Source organism: Canis lupus, chromosome 16 (assembly GCF_003254725.2).
Source record: "Canis lupus dingo isolate Sandy chromosome 16, ASM325472v2, whole genome shotgun sequence".
Lineage (NCBI taxonomy): Eukaryota > Metazoa > Chordata > Mammalia > Carnivora > Canidae > Canis > Canis lupus.
Genome location: NC_064258.1, coordinates 10,699,821 through 10,714,908, shown reverse-complemented (window position 1 = coordinate 10,714,908; position 15,088 = coordinate 10,699,821). Strand labels below are relative to the sequence as shown.

The 15,088-nt window shown below is 40.1% G+C and overlaps 1 protein-coding gene and 1 pseudogene across 1 annotated transcript in view; both read left to right on the top strand.

Annotated features, from left to right (window-relative positions):
• The first annotated feature begins 520 nt into the window (after positions 1 to 520).
• Positions 521 to 15,088, top strand: part of LOC112650550 (upregulator of cell proliferation) — a 50,863-nt gene continuing 36,295 nt past the window's right edge. The window contains exon 1 of the mRNA XM_049095095.1: positions 521 to 562. The gene's annotated coding sequence lies outside the window, so the exon portion shown is untranslated. The remainder of the gene's footprint in view (positions 563 to 15,088) is intronic.
• LOC112651066 (DET1- and DDB1-associated protein 1-like) lies at positions 6,894 to 8,241 on the top strand (annotated as a pseudogene).

Here is a 15,088-nt window from a genome sequence, read left to right as displayed (position 1 = left end):
GTCTGCCTGCGGAGTGGCCTGGTGCGCGTGCGCGGCGCGGGGCACCGTGGGGCCGGCGCCGGCGAGCGGGGCGCGACCTGCGGGGGGCGCAGCGGCCGGGGGGCTCCGTCCGCCGCGTGGGGCAGCCCCGAGGGCCGTGCTTCTCGGCGGTGCTCCGTAGGTACTGCGGCCCGCGCGCTCGCCGGCGGCCGTGGGCCTGGGGGCACAGGGCCTGGAGCCCCTGGACCCCAGCTTCGCTCCTGCAGGCGGGCCTCCACCTGCGAGCGGCCTCTCGAGGGCGTGGCCCCCAGCAGCGCGCACCCTTCGCGGAGCTCCTCCGGGACGCCCCACGGCATCCGCCGCCGGCCGGGGCGCTCCGGAATCCAGCGTGCTCCAGCCCGGCCTGCCGTCCGCGGCCCCGCAGCGCCCCGCGACTTTCGTGCCCCGGTCCCTGCCCTGGAGCAGAGCCGTCACCCGGCGCCCCGCAGCGGCCCTCTCGGGCTCATCCCACCGACCACACGGTCCTGAGGGTTCCTAGTCACACATTTGTGTAAGACCAGAACGTCCACCACCTGTCCGAATGGTGAGTTTGCTCATGATCTCAATGCCGAAATTTCAGCAGAGGATTTACATCACTTTGTATAATTGGGAAAAAGAAAAGAAACAGTTGTGTCGAGTAGCAGATGAAGAGAAATCCATGTCTCCCCCTTGTTGGTAATGTAGTGCGCAGGATTCTAGACGCTTTACATAAATTTGTACACATAGTTTTTTATTTTACTGTTTTGTGCATGGTCTTTTTATTTTGATCGTTTTCTGTCTTGTACAGCCTTCGATGTGCACAGGTGTTGCAAATGTAGTGAAAGACTTGATGGATAAGTTGGGCTTCATAAAAATCTAAACTTTTTGTATCGCAAAAAAAAAAAAAACAAACCTTTTGTATCGCAAATAGCATCATCAGACTCAGAAATACCTGAGTCTTTTTCAAGCAAAAAGGCAACCCACAGAATAAGAGAAAATATTTTTGAAGCTCATATTCGATCAGGGTCTAGTATTCAGAACATGTAAGAACTCTTATAACTATAAAAAAGACGAACTAGAGACTGGGCAAAGGATTGTAATACACATTTCCTTGAAGAAAATAAAGAAATGACCGATAAGCACGTACAGCAAAAAAGCTGTGTATCATGAGAGAAATGTAGGGTTGCAGATACAGTGAGTTAGCACCTTCACACCCTCTAGGATGGCTCTGGTCAAAAGAACAGACAGGAACAAATGTTGGAGAGGATGTGGAGAGGTTGGAACCCTCCTACCATCCTGGTAGGAGTGTAAGCTGGTGCTACTGCTTTCGAAAACAGTTTGGCAATTCCTTAAAAAGTTAAACATAGAATTATGATCTAGCAATTCCTTTCTGAGGTGTATATACAGGTTGAATTAAAGGAAATAAGTAATGCCCACGTAGAAACTGTTACACAGATGTTTGTAATAGTATTGTTCACACTAGCCCAAAGGTGAAAACAACCCAAATGTTGAAGGGATAAACAAAATGTGATATATCCACGCCACGGAATACTTTTGGCAATAAAAAGGAATGAAGTACTGTTGTGTGCTACAACGTGGGCATATTAGATTGCCAGGGTTGCTGTGACAAAGCACCACAAACTGGGCAGCTGAACAGAATTTATTGTCTCACAGTTTTGGAGGCGAGGAGTCTAAAACCAAGGCATTGGCAGGGTTGGTTCCTTCTTAGGACTCCTCTAGCTTCTGGTAGCCTCAGGCATTCTTGGCCTCTAGGTGGTATTCTCCTGTGTCTTCACATTGTCTTCCCTCTACCTGAGTCTCTGTGTCCAAATTTCTCCTTCCTAGGAGTCCATTAGCTTAGGGCCCACTCTACAGACCTCATCATACCTTGACATCTGCAGAGACCCAATTTTCAAATAAGTCACATTCACAGGAACTGGGGGTTAGGACTTCCATGTTTTGTGGGGGGATACAATTCAAGACAACAATGGATGAACCTTGGAAACGTGGTAAATGAAAGAGACCATTCACAAGAGACTACCCACTGGACGGTGCCACTACATCAAGTGTCCAGACAGACAGCTCTGTAGAGAAAGCAGATTAGTGGTTGCTCAGGGTTGAGGGAGGGGGAATAGAGAGTGATTGTTAGAATGTATGTAAATTATATGTAGGTGGGTGGTGAATTGTAGGTCTGTAAAGCTGCTTAAAGTACAGTAACAACAATACACAGTTCTTGTATACTCATCCAGCTTCCCTTAATGTTAGCATATTACATAACTAATATTATTCTAATACATTAGCGAATCCAGAAAATTAATATCTGTACAGAACAATTAGCTGATTTACAGACTTCATTCAAATTTCATCTCTTAAAAAAAAAAAAAAAAAAAAAACAAATTTCATCTCTTGTCTAATATTGTTTGATAGGATAAATGCAACATGACATTTGTTTATTCTGTCTCCTAACCTTCTGCAGAAATTCTAGTCTATTTTTGTCTTCTGATGACCTTCTTATTTTTGAAAACTATAGTAAAGTTATTTTGTAGAATGTCCCTCAGTTTGGATTTTCTGATTGGTAAGATTCAGGTTATACATTTTTGGGAAGACTACTGAAGAAGTGATGCTGTGTCCTCAGTGTGTTATATCAGAGGGTACATAACATTGATAAGTGTTACTACTAATTTAAGTCTGATCAGTTTGTTAGGCTGATATTTTAACTAAAGTTAATTTTTTTTCTTTTTAAATTAACAAGTAGTTTGTGGGGAGAAATGCTGAGACTGTGTGGAAGTATATTTACCTACTTCCATCCACTAATTTTAGATTACAGTCTTGCCTACAGCAGTTATTACTGTGGTGTTTACCTATGCTTTTAGTTCTAGTTCTCTTTCTACATTTATTAAGTGGAATGCTGCTGTAAGGAAGAGCTGTCTTTTCTCCTCCGGTTTTACTATTTATTTACTTATTATTTTCTAAATGCTTTTTTTAATTTTAAAGTAATTCCTACACCCAGCATGGGGCTTAAACTCATGACCCTGAGATCAAGAGTTGTATGCTTCACTGACTGAGCCAGCCAGGCACCCCTTTTGTCCCCAGTGTTTAAATTTATGTTTTCAGATTTTTGTTTATATCAGTATGGACTCATAGATTTTTATTCTATTGGCTTCACCCGTTAGTGTCATTACGTTGCTCAAAATGTCCCTGATTTGGCCATTGAGAGCTTGTTGTAGGGAGTTGGTAAATGGCCCCTAACAAGTCCCACCTCCTGGTATTCAGGCCCGTGTGTAATCTCCTCTCCTTGAGTGTGAGCCAGATTTAGTGATGTTTCTAATGAACAGGAAAGGTGATGGGATGTCATTTCTGAGATTAGGGTAAAAAAAAAAAGACTGGTTTCCATCTTGGGCAACCTCTCTTGCTGTCTCCTCTTGCTTCCTTGCTTCCTCACTCTGACGGAAGTCAGCTGCCATATTGTGCGGTGCCCTATGGACAGGCCCCTGTGCGAAGGAACTGAGAGAGGCCTTTTGGCAACAGCTAGTGAAAAACTAAGCCCCTCAGTCCAGGACCCCCCTCCCCAAGATCATCCTATAACCTCACTACTATCCAATGTTGTACTGGATGTTCTAGCCATTTCTATAAAGGAGGAAAAGAAATAAAATGCAGATGGTGGGGACACCTGGGTAGCACAGTGGTTGAGCATCTGCCTTTGGCTCAGGGCATGATCCTGAGGTTTGGGATTGAGTCCCATGTCGGGTTCCCTGTGGGGTGTCTGCTTCTCAACCTTTGCCTATGTCTCTGTCTCTCTCTGTGTGTCTCTCACGAGTAAATAAATAAAATCTTTAAAAAAATGCAGACAGTGGAAAGAAATGTTTGTATTCACAGATGACATGCTTGTCTGTACAGGAAATCTGAGGGAGATTACAAAAAGCGTCTATTAACACTTTACAGAACTATTTTTACAGTTTACAGAACTGTTAATATTAACACTTCATCTGTTATGGATGCAAAATCATATAAAGACGTTAATTGTATTTCTAAGTGCTAGGAACAAACGATCAGAAATTGAAAAAACCTTTTAATGCCATATACATTAAATGCTTCTAAATAAAATTGAGAAGACATTTGGAAGACTTTTACACTGAAAACTACCAAACATTGCTCAGAGAAATTAAAGATCAAAGTAATGGCAAGATAGACTGTGTTCATGGGTTGGAAGACTTAATGTTGTTAAGATACCAGTTGTTCCTAAGTTAGTATATTCAGTGCAATCAAAATCAAAGTCCTAGCTGGGGCGCCTGGGTGGCTCAATGGGTTAAGTGTCTGCCTTTGGCTCAAGTTGTGATCCCAGGACCCCCACAAAAACCCAGTCATCTATAAATTAGGGAGTGGATTCTAGCAGATACTGAATCTGCTGGTGCCATCATCTTGGACTTCACAACCTCTGGAACTGTGAGAAATAAATCTGTTGTTTATAAGCTCCCCAGTCTATGGTACTCTATTATGGCAACAGAACAAACTAAGATGTGCATCAGACCAATTCAATGGAGAACGGCTGTGGAACAATTAGGTAGCCATATGCGTAAAGAATAACCTCAACTTTACCTCACATAAAAATGGATCATAAACCTAATTATTAAATTAGAACCATAAAACTTGGGATGCCTGGGTGGCTCAGTGGTTGAGTGCCTGCCTTCGGCTCAGGGCGTGATCCCAGAGTCCTGGGAACGAATCCCACATCGGGCTCCCTGCAGGGAGCCTGCTTCTCCCTCTGCCTGTGTCTGCCTCTTTTTCTGTGTCTCTAATGAATAGATAAATTAAATATTAAAAAAATAACTATAAAACTTCTAGAAAAAAGCCAGAAAATCTCTGTGACCTTGGGTTTAACAAAGGTTTTAACTATAACTTAGGTATGAGCTATAAAAAGAAAAAAAAATCATTAAATTGGGCTTTATCAAACCGTAAGAAAACTCTGAAATGTGGAGAGAAGATGGCAGATTTGGGAAGGGATCTTGGGATCTGAAAATGACATGACGGTGAGTTCTCTTTGCTCAATATATCCCAGATTTGGTGCTGGGGAACCCAACAACCTGGAAATACCAGTAATAGGTGGGATGGGGAAGCCCCAACAGAAGCCTGTTCTCTTTCACCCAAGGACCAGAAAAGGGGCAATTTAGCAAGACAGAAAACTCATAGTCAATAACTGCTTTACTATAGCCAAACACCATGGAACAAAATGGGGCCCCATCCCCATTAGCAAAGGTTAGGTGGGGAGACTGGCCTTTGATGATAGCCATGTTGTAAAGAGGCAGTCCTCTTTCCTTCCTGGGGTGATGTCAGAGAAGCCCCGGAGGAGCTGGGATTAACCATCACATTCTTGCAGCCAGAAGGGTGAACTTTCATCTTCACTTGGCTGTAATAAGGTAAGGTCTTCCTTCTTTTGCTTCAGTAATGTTAGAGGAGGCTGGAAATGCAAGATTTAAATAGGACCCAGAGTCTCATAACAGGATACCTAAAATGTCCAGGGTACATTTGAAAATCACTCATCATAGCAAGAACCAAGATTATCTCAATGAGTAAGATAAGACAATTATCAGATTCCAAAGCAGAAATGCCACAGAGGGTGAAGGTATCTGACAGATTTTATTTATTTTTTTGTTTTTATTTTTTTTAAATTTTTATTTATTTATGATAGTCACACAGAGAGAGAGAGAGAGAGAGAGGCAGAGACACAGGCAGAGGGAGAAGCAGGCTCCATGCACCGGGAGCCCGACATGGGATTCAATCCCGGGTCTCCAGGATCACGCCCTGGGCCAAAGGCAGGCACTAAACCACTGCGCCACCCAGGGATCCCCGGTATCTGACAGATTTTATTTTATTTTATTTTATTTTTTTTAATTTTTTTTTTTTATTTATTCATGATAGGCACACAGTGAGAGAGAGAGAGGCAGAGACACAGGCAGAGGGAGAAGCAGGCTCCATTCACCGGGAGCCTGACGTGGGATTCGATCCCGGGTCTCCAGGATCACGCCCTGGGCCAAAGGCAGGCGCCAAACCGCTGCGCCACCCAGGGATCCCTCTGACAGATTTTAAAGCAGGCATCATAAATATACTTTGAGAACAATTAGGAAAATGTTTGAAACAAAGAAAAACTACAAAGTCTTAGCAAAGACATACAAAACATAATGAACAAATGGAAATTTTTGAATGGAAAAACAAAATAAAGGAAATAATAAACTCATTAGATAGACTCAACAGTGGAATGGAGATGATAGAGGAAAGGATCGGTGAAATTAAAGATTAAACAATAGAAATTAACAGCAACGGGGATCCCTGGGTGGCGCAGCGGTTTGGCGCCTGCCTTTGGCCCAGGGCGCGATCCTGGAGAGCCAGGATCGAATCCCACATCAGGCTCCCGGTGCATGGAGCCTGCTTCTCCCTCTGCCTGTGTCTCTGCCTCTCTCTCTCTCTCTCTGTGACTATCATAAATAAATAAAAATTAAAAAAAAAAAATTAAAAAAAAAAAGAAATTAACAGCAACAATGAAAAAAAATAGATTGGGGGAAAAATGGAGCCCCAGGGACCTGTGGGACAAATAATCTAACATTGCATTTCATCTGAGTCCCCAAGAGTGACAAGAAAGAAGTTGGAGCTGAAAAAGTATTTGAATAAATAACAGCTGGGAAAAAAAAAAAAAAAAATCCCCCAAATTGGCAAGACATAAACCTAAAGATTCAAGGAACTAAATTAATCCCAAATACGATATACCTCAATAAAGACTATGCCAAGACTCATCATAGTCAAAATTCTGAAAACCAAAGACAAAATATCTTGAAAAAATAATATATGTTACTGTGCGGTAGTGTCTAAGACGGCAGCTGTGGTGGTGGCTGAGGCAGTGACCGAGGAAACAGAAGATAGCAGATTTTTTTAAAGGACTGCTTGTCTACAGCAAAACCAATTTTAGTCGATTTCATGCTGACTCTGTGCAAAGCTTTGAACCGGTGCCCTTCAGTCTACCTGCCCACCCGGGAGTACCCATCTGAACAGATCATCGGGACAGCAAAGACAAATATCCTTTTAGGCCACCTACATTAGCAATGGGACAAAAAGAACGTGGCCAAGAAGAGAGACCAGGAGCACATGGACTTTGAGGGTGAGAGCTCTGCACTCCCCCACCGAAGGTCGCACCGACAGACAGCCCACACGTGCACAAGGACACTTAAGACTCTTACTGCTCCACTGGCACCTCCTGTCTTGTCTGCTCCTCGCCTGCCCACCTTGTGTAAGCGCCCTCCACACTGTACCCACCAGCTCACCCACACAACCATCCATACCACTTCCAACCTCATAGGAGCCACGTATTTATTTCCCTTGAGTTTTTATTTATGCTGTAAAAATGTACCAAGCGATGGTTAAAGGGGATGTCAGACCCAGTCGTGTGATGTTGGTAGATACTTTTTAAAAAACATTGTTATTCACAAACCCCCCCCCCATCCAGAACCCCTTTACCCCTCCCCCCATACCCCAGTTCTCCTCCAGAAAAAGCAGAGCGTGTCTGCAGGGGTCTAGAGCCCGGGCCTTGATGTGGCCCAGCAGCATGGATGGGAGCCCCTCTCCCTGCTCCTACTCTCCAGTCCGGGCCTTAAAGCCTCCTGGCTTTGCTCTGAATGTGAGCCAGGGGGAGAAGTCGGCATTTCTCGATCTTTCTCTTAAGTCATTTTATCATGGACTAGTGTCTACCCCAATAAAAGGATCTTTCCGAAAAAAAAAAAAAAAAAAAAGGAAAGAAAGAAAGAAAAGAATATGTGGAAAACAATCCAAATTACAGCAGAATTATTACCAGAAACAAGGAGGCCAGAAGAAAGTGGCATGGCATTTTCAAGTGTGAAAACAGAACTGTAACTCAGAATTCTCTAGTGAAAATTTTCTTCTGGAATAAAGTAGAAACCAAGACCTTCTCCAATGAAGGAAAGCGAAGATTTGTCACCAGCAGATCTACCCATAAAAAAAAAAGAAAAAAAAAAGAAAAAGCTAAAGGAGTTTTTTTCAGTTGGAAAGGAAATAACAGCGGGAATTTTGAAACATCAGGAAGGGATCTAGAACAATAGAGACAAAATGGAATTTTTTCTCTTGTTGAGTTTTCTAAACTATATTTGATGGTTCAGGCAAAAATTGTAACATTGTCTGATATGGATCTCAAAGCATGCAGGGGGAATCTTTAGGACAACTGACCTTTTTTTTTTTTTTTTATGATAGTCACACAGAGAGAGAGAGGCAGAGACACAGGCAGAGGGAGAAGCAGGCTCCATGCACCGGGAGCCCGACGTGGGATTCGATCCTGGGTCTCCAAGATCGCGCCCCGGGCCAAAGGCAGGCGCCAAACCGCTGCGCCACCCAGGGATCCCGACAACTGACTTTTAAATGACCGAGGGTAAAGGAACCTAAAGGATTGGAAATTTTTTTTTTTTTTTTTTTTTTTTTTTTTTTTTACATTTCATGGGAACTGGTAAAATGTCAAAATCAGAGTGCTGTGAAAAGTTATGTGTATGTAATATAAAACCTAGAGAGCAATCACTAAATATTTATTGAAAGAGATAACTTCAAAAGCACTACTGATAGAACAAAATGGAATTCTAATGAAGGGTACAAGGAAGGCAGAAAAGGAAAACAGACAAATGAAGAACAGAGGAAAGAAACAAAACAAAATGAAACAAAAACTCCACAGAAGTCCGAGTATGTCAATAATTACATTAAATGTAAAAATATGCCGATTAAAAGAGAGGGGCAGAGTGAATAAAAATACATAGTTCCCATAAGAAAACTCAGTTCAAAAGTAATGGTATAGGTAGGTTGAAAGTGAAAAGGTGGAAAAAGATATGCAACAGACACTAATAATAAGAAGGCAGTAGTATTAATGTCAGGTAGATTCCAGAGCAAAGAAAATTACAGGGACAGAAGAGGAGCATTTCATAATGATAAAAAGGGTCAGGCTATCCAGACATAGCAATCCTAAGTTTGTTTGCACAAAACAACAGAGCTGCAACATATGTAAAGCAAAAATAGAACTGAGAGGAAAAATAGACTAACCGATGATTATATTGGAGACATCCACACCCCTCTTCCACCAATTGATTAAACTACCCAGAAAATCAGCAAGGTACCATCAATCAACAGGATCCAACACACATAATACAATAACAGCAGAATAGGCATTCAAGTTCTCATGGACAGTTTACCAGGACAGACTATTTACCACAATAGGGCCATAAAATAAGCTTCAACATATTGAAAGTAATTGAAATTGTACTGTGTATGTTCTCACCACAATGGAATCAAACTGGAAATCAGTAACAGAAAGATAACAGGAAAACCTTGGAACAATTGGAAACTAAATGACAATTTGCTAACTAATCTGTGGGTTAAAGAAGACGATGTCTCAAAGCATAATAAAAACAATTTATTGGACTGAATGAAAACGAAAGCAAAACATACCAAAATATGTGGGCTATAGCAAATGTAGTGTTATCAGGAGATTTTATAGTGTCAAATTCTTATATTAGAAAAGAGGGAAAGTCTCAGGAAAATAATCTAGCCTTTCAGTTTAAGATCCTATAAAAAGAAGAACAAGATAAATCTAGAGGTTGCAGAAGGAAGATGAGAAGAAATCCGTGAAATTAAAAAGATGAAAACAATAGAAAAAATAAAAGATGGTTCTTTAAAAAAAATCAGTATTGGCAAACCTTTGATAAAGAAAAAAGATGATGCAAATTATCAGTCAGGAATGAAATGAGCTATCACCTCATGGACATCAAAAGTATAATAAGGAAATACAACTATACATATATAAATTTGACAAATGGGGGATCCCTGGGTGGCGCAGCGGTTTGGCGCCTGCCTTTGGCCCAGGGCGCGATCCTGGAGACCCGGGATCAAATCCCACGTCGGGCTCCCGGTGCATGGAGCCTGCTTCTCCCTCTGCCTGTGTCTCTGCCTCATTCTCTCTCTCTCTCTGTGACTATCACAAATAAATAAAAATTAAAAAAAAATAATAAATTTGACAAATGGACTAATTTCTAGAAGTCATCCAATATGAAAGATAATTTGTATAGTTCTGTAAATATTAAAGAAATTGAATTTTTAATATTAAAATGTCCAAACAAGCATCAAATGTTTTCAGTGGAGAATTCCACCAAATATAACAGAGCAAATTCTAAACATCTGACAGAAAAAGGAAAAGGAGGGATTTCCCAACTGATTTTATGAGGCCAGGATTCTACTGATACCCGAACCATACAAAGTCCATCCAAAAAAGGAAAATGGCAAAATAATATAGCTCATGAATTCAGATGCAGAAGTCCTCAGTGAAACATTAGTAAGTGGAATTCAGTGATAGAAAAAGAGTGATGAGATTTGAGGAAGATAACAGAGTAGAAAGCACCAGAAATCTGTCTTCTGCTTAGACAATTGTCTTGGCAGAATCTGATTGATTTAATTATGTTGGAACTCTGTGTAGTTTATTCAAAGACTTGCAACTTCCTGAAGAAGACTTGAATGGGAAAATGCAGTTAGTTTTGGTCAGTTTCAGCAGTGGTTACCTATCCCCCATCTTCAACTCAATGACAGTCAGTTATGCATTTGTTCCAGGAGCAGCTAAAAAGCTAGTTGAGCCAAGGTGAGGAATAAAGACCCTGTTCTCCAAAGATCAGGACTCTGTTTTCTGCTTGCTGCTTCTGAAAGTACAGACACAGGAGCAGCCTCCGTTGGTGCACCTCTCCCATTGTTTCAAGCCCTTTGCCCTACAGCTGAAGTGGCTTCCAGGAGATTTAAGGAGCTGGCACTCCCTTCCCCCTTTATCTCTTTTCCTCATTTTGAGATTCAGACATTTAAGGACTAGGTCATTCAAAAGTGACCACACATACAAGGGAATTTAGAAAGTCATTGTGCGTGCCTAGGGAGCAGCTCAGCCTCAGAAAGACCTGGGAAGACATGAAGTTTACACCTCAGGCTGAGGTCTGGTACAGAGACACTTTATAACAATAAAACAAAGGCAAATACCCCCCCCCCCCAAAAAAAAAAAAGATAATCTTAGGGAAAGGGGACAATCTGATTTCCAGGCTTAATACATTATTAGATTCAAACATCCAAGTTTTTAGGAAAAAAAATCACAAGACACAAGGAAACAGGAAAGCATGACATACTTTCTTTGAAAGTATTCAAAGAAAAAGACAACAGAAAATGTCCAGTGACAAAGGCCAGATGGCAAATTTTCTAGAAAATGACTTTGTAAAAACTGCCTTAAAGATGTTCAAAAAGCTAAAGGACACAGAGGAAGTCAAGAAAATGATGTATGGGCAAAGTGGAAATATCAACACATCACAAAGAAATTCTGGAGCTGAGAAGTAGAAGAACTTAAGTGAAAAATTTGCTAGAGAGATTCAAAGGCAGATTTGAGCATACAGAAGAATCAGTGAACTAGAAAAGATAATTGGAATGATCAAGTGTGAGGAAAGGAAAGAATAAAGATTGAAGAAAAACAAACAAAGCCAAGGAACCCGTGGGACACCTTCTAGAGGATTAATGTTCATTATAGAAGTTCCAGAAGAAGGGAGGCAGAGAAATTATTTGAAGAAATAATGCCTGAAAACCTCCCAAATTTGAAGAAAGACTTGAATATAAACATCCAAGAACCCTAACAAACTCAAAATAAGATGAATTCAAGGAGATCCACATGGAGGCACATAAATTGTTGAAAACAAAAACACAGAGAATATTGAAAGCAGCAAGAGAGAAGTGACTCATTACCTGAAAGGGATGTTCAATAAGACTCATCAGATTCTTCACCTGAAACTTTGGAGGCCAGAAGTCAGTAGGCTAGCATATTCAAAGTGGTGAAAGAAAAAAAAAATCTGTTAGCCAAGAATGCTATGTTCACCAAAATTGTCCTTCAGAAGTGGAGAAATTAAACCCAAAGCAAGGAGAAAAAAATAGTAAAGATCAGAGATGAACAAAATATAGAATAGAAAACAAGTTTTTGAATTTTTTTCTTGAAAAGACCACCACAACCAAAAGACTAAGGAGGATTCTAGGAAGTTGGTAGAATCAAAAGCATCAGGAATCCATTTCCTTGTGTGGACAACATACAGTGCAGAATCATGTGATGTAACTATTTTGGAACTGTGGAGTCTGTTGAAAGCTTGCAACTTTCAGGGGAAGGCTTGGCCAGTCAGTTTTACTCGATTTCAATTCTAGGATGGTAGTAGCTATAGATTGCCAACCCCCAGCCACTTGACAGGCAGCCACGTTCCTGGTCCAGCTTGCACACACCTTGTGGGAGCCACGCAGGCAAGGAGGATTCTGTCCTCCGAATATCAGGGATCTTTCCTCTGATCCCTGATTGCTGCTTCTGACCATAGAGGTGCAGAGAGGCAGGGAGCCATCATTATTGCACCTCCCCATTGGGCTCAAGTGTCTTATAGGCTATATTAAAGGGCCAGTGCCCTTTCCTCCTTTTCATCCCTTCATTTTTTGCTGTGTGTGTGTGTGTGTGTGTGTGTGTGTGTGTGTGGAGTGGGGAACTGGGCATTAAAGACTGAGGTATTCAGAAACTCCTGCAGATATAGGGAAAATTTGAAAGTGATTGTGCGTGCCCAGGGAAGAGAAATAAGAAGATGTCAAATCTATACTTGGGCTGATCCTGGGCACAGATTGGGTATAACAATCAAAAAGAAACAAAAACAACAAAACCTAGAAAACCTTGGGGAAGGGGAAGAATCTGACTTTCAGAGTTATCACATTATTAGATTCAAATGTCCAGTGTTCAACAAAATGTCACAAGGCTAAGAGACAGGAAAGTATGGCTCATCCAAAGGAAAAAAATATACAACAGAATCTGTTCCTGTAAAGACTAATTGGATGATATATTAGGCAAAGACTTTAATGGTCTTAAAGATGCTAAAAGGACTAGAGGAAGATGTGGAGAAAGTCAAGGAAACAATGTGAGAACAAAGTGCAGGTATCCATTAAGAGATGGAAAATCTAAAAAGAACCTAAAATGAAATTCTGAAGCTGAAAAGTACAATAACTGAAGTAAAAAAATCACGAGGAGTCAAAGGCAGATTTGAGTTGGCAAAAGGTAAATCAGTACTTTAAGATAAGACGATGGAAATTATTGAGGTTCAGGATCAGAAAAAGATGGAAAATAGCAAATAACAGCCTGTGTCTATGGGAAACCATCCAAAGCACCAACATATGCACTGTGGGAGTCTCAAAGAAGAAAGAAAGGGGCAGAGAGAATATTTGATGAAATGGTGTCTGAAAGCTTCCCAGATTTGAAGAAAGACAGGACTATAAACAGCCAAGAAGCTCAACAAATTCCAAGTAAGATGAACTCAAAAAGACTCACTCCAAGACACATTATAATCAAACTTTCAAAAGCCAAAGAAAAAGCAGCAAGAGAAAAGACAATTGTCACAAACAAGTGATCCTCAGAGATCAGCTGCAGGGTTTTTTTTTTTTTGTTTTTTTTTTGTTTTTTTTTTTTTAAATCAGAAACTTTGGAAGCTAGAAGACAATGGGCAGGTATATTTTAAGTGCTCAAAGGAAAAAAAAAAACCTCTCAACCAAGAATCCTATATTCAGCAAAATGGTCCTTTAAAAGTGAGGGAGAAGTCCAGACATTAGTAGATCAAACAAAAGTTGAGGGAGTTTGTGACCACTAGACCTGCCCTGCAAGAAATGCATGAGAGAGTCCTGCAAAATGAGAGAACACTACACATTTAACCTGAAGTCATGAAGAAACATAAAGATCCCAGTAAAAATAAATACACGGACAATTATAAAAGCTGGGATTATTGTAATAGCTTGTAACTGTAGTTTTTCTTTTCTATGGGATTTATGGTACCAATGCATTTAAATGAAAAAAAAAAAACACAACAAACCCTGATTACTAATGTAATTATTACTGTAACTTTGATTTGTAACTCCAAATCATATTTTCTATATAATTTAAGAGACTAATGCATTTAAAATAGTAATTTATGTTTTGGAGTATACAATGTATAAAGATGTGATTTTGTGAATTTAACAACCAAAAGGGTTGGAGGACATTGTAAAGGAACGGCTGTTTTGTATATTATTGAAATTAAGCTGCTATAAATTCAGTTTAGAATGTTACAACTTTAGGATATTAAGTGTTAATTGCCATGGCAGCCACAAGAAAATAGCTATAGAATATACTCAAAAGGAAAGTAATAAGGAACTTAAACATTTTGCTACCAAAAAAAAAAAAAAAAAATCAACTGAACACAAAAGATGATAGGATACAGGAAGTGAGGGACAAAAAAGCAATAGGACATAAAGAAAACAACACAATGACATAAGTAAGTCCCTTCATATCAGTAATTACTTTAAATGTAAATGGATTCAACTTTCCAATTAAAAAGCAGAGATTGGCAGAATGGATGAAAGCACATAATCAAACTATATGTCTGTTTACAAGAGACTTACTTGAGATCGAAAGATACAGACCACTTGAAAATGAATATAGATATTCCATGCAAATAAGTAACCAAAAGAGAGCACTATTCTAATTGCAGAAAAAATAGACTTTAAATCAACAAAGCTTACAAGAGAAAAGAAAGACATTACATGTTAACAAACATTTTAACAGCAAGAAGATATAGTGATTATAAACATTTATGCACTAATGACAGACCATCAAAATACATGAAGCAAAAAGTGACAGAATTGAAGGGAGAAATAGTTTTACAATAACAGTGGGAGACTTCAGTACCCTACTTAAAATAATAGAATAATGAGACAGAAGACAAAGGAAAAAAGACTTAATCAATACAATAATCCAACTAGTTCTAATAGACACATACAGAGCACTCCACGTAACTACACAGCATACACCTGCTTCTAAGTGGACATGGGAAATTTTCCAGGATAGACCATATGGATGGCCATAAATTAACTCAAAAGATTTTAAGAGTTAGTTGTAATCCAAAGTGTCTTCTCCGACCACAATGGGTAAAGTTAGAAGCCAATAACAAACTAAAAAACACAAAATTGTGGACACTAAAAAACACTTTTAAAC